This window comes from Sceloporus occidentalis, unplaced genomic scaffold (assembly GCF_023333645.1).
Source record: "Sceloporus occidentalis isolate IW3139 unplaced genomic scaffold, rSceOcc1.0.p SCAF_24, whole genome shotgun sequence".
In the NCBI taxonomy this organism is placed as follows: Eukaryota; Metazoa; Chordata; class Lepidosauria; order Squamata; family Phrynosomatidae; genus Sceloporus; species Sceloporus occidentalis.
The window spans coordinates 3,295,857-3,302,539 of record NW_028317004.1 but is presented as its reverse complement, the minus strand read 5'-3'; the positions used below and the strand labels follow the sequence as shown (position 1 = coordinate 3,302,539).

Here is a 6,683-nt window from a genome sequence, read left to right as displayed (position 1 = left end):
AGCAAATACGGTAATACCTTGCCCAACAAAATTGTATCATTGTTCATTTTATTTGCTAAAACAAACCCTTTTTTTATTTCAATGAATTAATTTATAACTACAAGTAGACACACTTAAATAGTTGAAATTCCAGAATCCTGCAAAGCTTTAGGTTTATATTTCTCATTTGTGTCTCCCTCCTTTACTGTTTGCCTTTCCCTTTTAAGTGAAATCCTCCTGACTCATTGTCTCTGTCACATTCTTACAGCATTCCAGCGTGTATTTCATTATCACTCTATAAGGAGTGTGCTGTGTTAAGTAATGTGATTTCTCCTCGGTTACATCATGTGTGTCGGAGCCTTGTGCTGGTTTTATAATGCAAGTGCAGTGCCACCACAGACCAAGTAAGGAAAGATATCGTATCACTTCCTGCAGCTCAGTTACTTTAAACAGGGATATTTTACAACCAAGCTTTTCATAGCCATATCAGCTTCCCTGTTTATTTCTCACACTCTGCACTTTATTGTATACATATGTATATAATTGTATTTCTACAAGTTTTCTAGTCTTATATCAAAAGATATTTATTAAAAATAGGAATGCATTAGAAATAGTCACCCCAATCAACTAACATTTTAGGATTCATGTGTCTGTCCTGCTTTCAAAACACCAATGATATAAACCATGATATACAATCTGATACTTAAATCTGATACTTAAAGTGAACTTTTGTGAGGGCTATTTGAAAGCCTGGTTGATGAAAATCTTGTGACTTATCGAGGCACTTATGTAATAGAAAAAAATAGCATTATGCAATACATATTTGCTCTTTGAAGGAGTCATAGTTGTTTGGTAGGACATTAAGGCACAGATTAGCAATATGGTATGTTGCAGATTTTAGACTGTATGGACATGGGAAAACCAGAACTGCTTCTCTATATTTGTAATGCTTTTTCTTTATTTTGATTTTGTCACACCAGCAGGGGCGTACCTAGAGTAGTTGGAGTATATGTGGCACCCTCCCCCCATTTTGAAGCGTTTATTGTTTGAAAGGATATTTTTTACACAAATTTGTAAACTTTATGTCAGCTGGACAAAACTAGAAATATGAGAAACAAAATAAATGTAATAACATTTACTGAATAGATAATACTGCTTTCTTAAATAACATAACTTCAAAAAACAGAGGTCCAAAGTGACCACTCATTCTATTCTGCAAAGGTAAATGGATTTACACCCCTGCCTTTGAGCCTCTATTTCTGCAAATTGATCAATGACTTTATCAGAGCTATATTGATGTTCACTATATACATGCATTAAATCCCATTATTATATACTGGGCCAAACATTGACAGTGCTACAGTATAACTCCCATCACTGTATACTGAGCCAGACATTGGTGGTGGTACAGCATAACTTCCATCACTATATACTGAGCCAGACACAGACAGTGGTACAGCATAACTCCCATTACTATACACTGGGGAAGTGGGCAAAGGGTAGGCAGAAGTGGGCTGAAGATAGACAGGCAGTAAACATGGCCAAATGCCTTCCCTCCCACCCTGATTTTAAACATACTGATCTGGGGACTCTGGGTCAAATCCATCAGGTTCCCAGGTGTGCCTACAGCCTGTCAATGCAACATACTGGTTTTGATGCTCTATTGCTACAAGCAAGGCCTGATCATGAACCTTGCCATATCCCAGAGGTCTTGGCAAGCCAAATTATATATAATAAAAGATATAATAATATATAATATTTGCCTAAGGCAAGGTTTATTTCTAACCTTATAGATACATTTTCTAAGGTACAGATATATTGCCCTGGGGAAACCTCTCCAAAACAATTATATTAACTGAAAATCAAAATGTACAAGCTATTGATCTATATATGTATTCTACCATGCACAATACTTTACATAAAAAAAAGAGATAATTGACATCTAGCAATTCACCTTACATCTGAAGAGTGTGACAGAGTTTACCAACCTTTCTTTGTATCTCAGGATATGCTGTTCAAAAGTCATGTCTGTAAAAAAAAAACTATATACAAATAAGGAATTTGTGAAAAAAAGTGTATGTAATATCTGATAAAAGCTTTACTACTTTTTCACTGTGTTCAAAGTTCAAGAGTAGTATAATGTAAAGCAATGTTCATTAATAGTGCGAAGGTGCACATGTATAAAGTACAGCTTCTCTCAAGCATGGTATCATAAGAGAGCTTAGCACAGGGGCGTCCAAGTTTTTTCTGCAGTGGGCCACTTCATCAGAATTGTATACGTGCGAGGACCGCACTCATTTTTCACTGTGAGAAAATATGGCCTTTAATAAAATATGCAGATTAAAATAAATTAAATGACACAAAACCTTTACTTTTCCTCTCACTGATTTCTGGGCCTAGAAAGTTTTGTGACTACAAATGCAGGATTCTGTATAAGTAAAAATAAAATAGTTCTATTTATTTTAGGGATGCACTAAAATGAAAATTCTGGACCAAAACCGAAAATTCAGGGTTCACTTAGCCGAAACTGAAAATGACCCCCCACACACTTTTAATAAAAGTAAGTTACACACCAAAATTGTACAAAAAATTATATATTATGATTGTTAACAGCAATCTCAGGCATACCTAGATTCCAGCATGTACTGGTTGGCTGGGCATTGTACCGGTATTTTTTGTCCAATTTTAGTGTGTAACCATGCTTTTATTAAAAGTAACACACCACAATTGGACAAAAAAAATCAACAATATGACTTGGCATGATAGGAGTGTGATTGCTAACAGCAAACACACTATTTTTATACCCAGGCAACCAGTAAATGCTGGAACCTAGGCATGATGGGACTGTGATTGCTGTTAGCAGATTGCTGTTAGCTGTTAGCAATCACACTCCTATCATCCCAAGTCAGCCAGTACATGCTGGTACAGGGTGGCTGTAAGTGCAGACCCCATACTGCTGGCAGCATCAATACACAAGGGGGCAGCTAGCCAGGTTTCAGCATATACTGGCTGACTTGGCATGATAGGAGTGGGATTGTTAACAGCAATCACAGTCCCATCATGCCTAGGTTCCAGCACTTACACATCCATGCTATCACACACACATTCATTCACAGATTCATTCCCTCAATCAGGCATACTCATTCAAACACATTCCCCCACCCCTTTACCTGCACTACAGCTCTCTCAATGCCGATCACAGACTTCAGCAGGGGGCACGGCCTCCCTCCTTCTCCCCACAGAGGAGGCAGGACTGGAGCAGAGAATAGACCCTCCCACAAGTAAGCAGCAGGGCTCTTGTGATCCTGGCTGCCGATCTCACGAGGGCCACACCTTGAGGTCCCGCGGGCCGCATGTTGGACGCCCCTGGCTTAGCACATGCTAGTTAATTTTTAATCATTAGTATATTTGTTGCTGAAGCTTTGAGAAGAATGTGATAATTACTTTTAAGGAAATAATGTTTGATGTTCTTTTTTTGTTGCTGGCATGCATTCTTTTTTCTTTTTGTTGATTCAAGACCAATAATAATAACAATACAAATAAACTTTCATGACCAATGTTCTAAATATAACACATTACGAATTTAATTAAATGTTTACAAACACAGATCTGGGTTACTTTAACCCCTTCGTGACAATTGCCGGTCCGGGCACGTCACTGAAAATCGTGACGATTATGACAATTGACGTGCCAGGACCGGCACGTCTTTAAACGGGTGAAAAAATCGATCCGTGATCGATTTTTTCACTCAAACGGTGTTGCTCTAATGCCTCGACATCGAGGCATTGAGCAACACCAAAAAAAACATTCCCGCCCCCCCCCGATCGCTCCTAGGAGCAAAAAAAAAAACATGTTTGAAAGACTGCACGTCTTTCAAACATGGCGGCGCCCGCCGCCGAAAAACGGGTTTAGGAAGCGATCGCGAGTCGCTTCCTTTGCTTAGCTGGTGTTGCTAAGATGCCTCAGTATCGAGGCATCTTTGCAACACCTGTTTAGCAAAGGAAGCGACTCGCGATCGCTTCCTAAATGCTCAACTTACCTTCCCGGTGCCGGTGTCTTCGAAACACACGCGGTGTTTCAAGATGGCGGCGCCCATCAAGCCGGGGGGCGGAGCCTGCTGACATCATCGGGGGGGTGTTGCTGGATGTCATGGACATCCAGTGAATAACACCCCTAGTGGTCAGATCACTCATAAGAGTGATCATGATTTGATAAATCAAAGGCAATGTTTTCTAAACATTGCCTTTGATCAGTATTGGATCTGCCCCCCTCCTTCACTTGCTTCTAGTGAGGGAGAGAGACAGATCGGTGTGTTCCCTAATAAAAATATATATATATTGATCCAAAGGCTCTTATAAGAGCCACCCATATAATATTAACCCCTTCATTGCCATTGATCACTGCATAAACAGTGATCTTGCATAGTGGCAATTGTTTTTGGGTTTTTTGTTTTTTTTACATGTTTTTTTACTTTTTTTTAGTTTTTTTTACTTTTTTTTAGGTTTTTTTTTTTTTTTTATTATAGCCATTAACCCTTTCCTTCCCCACTATTTTTGCTGCAATTCTTACCATGCAGCGGTATACGGCTGAGGAGGCGTATGCCTTTTTGGCCACAGATTCTGAGGCCACTGATACAGCGTCAGATTTTGACGTTGGTCAGTTCACAGATACATCTAGTGATGTATCTGTGGCTGTTAGGACGCCTACCACACGTAGTCGTGGCAGTGCACCAGAGGCATGGGTAGCGCCTAATAGGTACAAGCCAGCTATCCCTCCTTTTTCTGGAATTCCTGGCATCAATATTGATGTTACAGGATTCACTCCACTGCAATTTGTGCAGGTTTTTTTGGGAGACGATGTCTTGGGAGACATTGTCACACAAACAAACATTTATGCCCAGCAGCACCGTGCTGCTAGCCCTAATTCTTTTTGGGCAAAACAGCCATGGACTCCCATTGACGTGCCAGAATTTCTTAAATTCTGGGCACTCACAATGTTAATGGGCATTATAAAAAAGCCCTCCATCCGCTCCTACTGGAGCACCAGCCCCATCTTTAGTACCCCCATTTTTGCCCAAACTATAACTAGGCAAAGGTATGAAATGATTCTTCGTTTCATGCATTTTAGCGACAACAGCCTGTGCCCCCCTAAGGAGGACCCCCAGTTTGATAGGCTGTACAAAATCCGCCCCCTGATTACCCATCTCGCTGCCAGGTTTCCAGAGGTTTATACACCTGGAAAAAATATCTGCGTGGATGAATCCCTAATGAAATATAAAGGAAGGTTGGGATTCAAGCAGTATATTCCTTCCAAGCGCTCCAGGTATGGAGTGAAGGTGTATAAGCTCTGCGAGAGCGAGACAGGATATACTCATGCCTTCCGGGTATACGAGGGTAAGGATAGCTACCTTGACCCTCCAGGTTGCCCAGATCATCTGGGCACCAGTGCCAAGATTGTTTGGGACCTAATATTCCCCCTTATGAACAAAGGCTACCACTTGTATGTAGATAACTTCTATACAAGCGTCCCTTTGTTCAAGCTGCTGTATTGTTTCGATACGGTAGCTTGCGGTTCTATAAAAAAGAACCGCTTGGGTTTCCCACAACGCCTGGTACGAACCCGGCTAGGAAAGGGGGAGACCTCAGCTCTACGCCAAGAGGAGCTTTTGGCATTGAAGTTCAAGGACAGAAAAGAGGTGTGCATGCTGAGCACCATCCACGATGAGAGAACCGTGGAGGTTTCTGTCCGTGGCAGAGCTGGGGTCACTACAAAGCCAGTGTGCATCAGGGCCTATAACAAGCACATGGGTGGAGTTGATCTGTCAGATCAACTCCTACAGCCCTACCTCATTATGAGGAAGACAAAGGCCTGGTACAAGAAGGTTGCAATTTATCTAATGCAAATTGCAACCTATAACGCTTTTTTGCTGCACAAAAAAGCAGACACTGGGCTGAAGCTGTCTTTTTTGCAGTTTCAGCTCGAAGTAATTTCAGGTATCTTGTACCGTGATGCACCTGGTCCCCAAGTAGTGATGGGAACCAACAGAATTGGGGCTACCCATTTTATTTTTAAAATCCCCCCTACAGCAAAGAAGCAGAATCCCCAAAAGAGATGCAGGGTATGCTACAGCAGGGGGCAAAGAAAGGACACCACATTTTACTGTCCAGATTGCCCTGGAAAACCTGCACTCTGTGTCGGTGACTGCTTCAAGCTGTATCACACAGTTTCCCATTTTTAATTTTTTTTTTGTTCCTGCTCCATTTTTGTATTTTTTTTTTATTTTTTGTTACATTTACTGTTTTTTAGCTTTTATTTGCTCCACCATTTTTAAGCGTTTTTATTTGCACTGTCAAGTGACCCCTGTGTCCATTCCGTGGCATGAGGGACCACTTAAGGTGCTAGATCAAATCCCTTCTTGGAGATAGGCCAGGCTTTCTTGTAACCTGTCCCTACTGATAGTTGGGTACAAGCATTTTTCTTTACCCAGATGTAAAATTCCTACTGAATTTGAATTGCTCATGTTCCAAATGTGGCCCTTTTGCCCCCAAACAATCTGACAAACCCATGCATGTGGGGTATCAATGTACTCAGGAGATGTTGCTGAACACATATCGGGGTGTTGTGGGACAGTGACATATACCAGGAGCTGTAATTTCACACCTGAAGTACAAAGTATGTGAAAAAAACACCAAAAACAATTACTA

At 41.0% G+C, this 6,683-nt stretch overlaps 1 non-coding gene across 1 annotated transcript; it reads left to right on the top strand.

Annotated features, from left to right (window-relative positions):
* The first annotated feature begins 6,320 nt into the window (after window positions 1–6,320).
* LOC149300517 (small nucleolar RNA SNORA35) lies at window positions 6,321–6,450 on the top strand. Its single transcript, XR_016272304.1, has one exon. It is a non-coding gene; the product is annotated as a small nucleolar RNA SNORA35 (small nucleolar RNA).
* The last annotated feature ends 233 nt before the right edge of the window (window positions 6,451–6,683 follow it).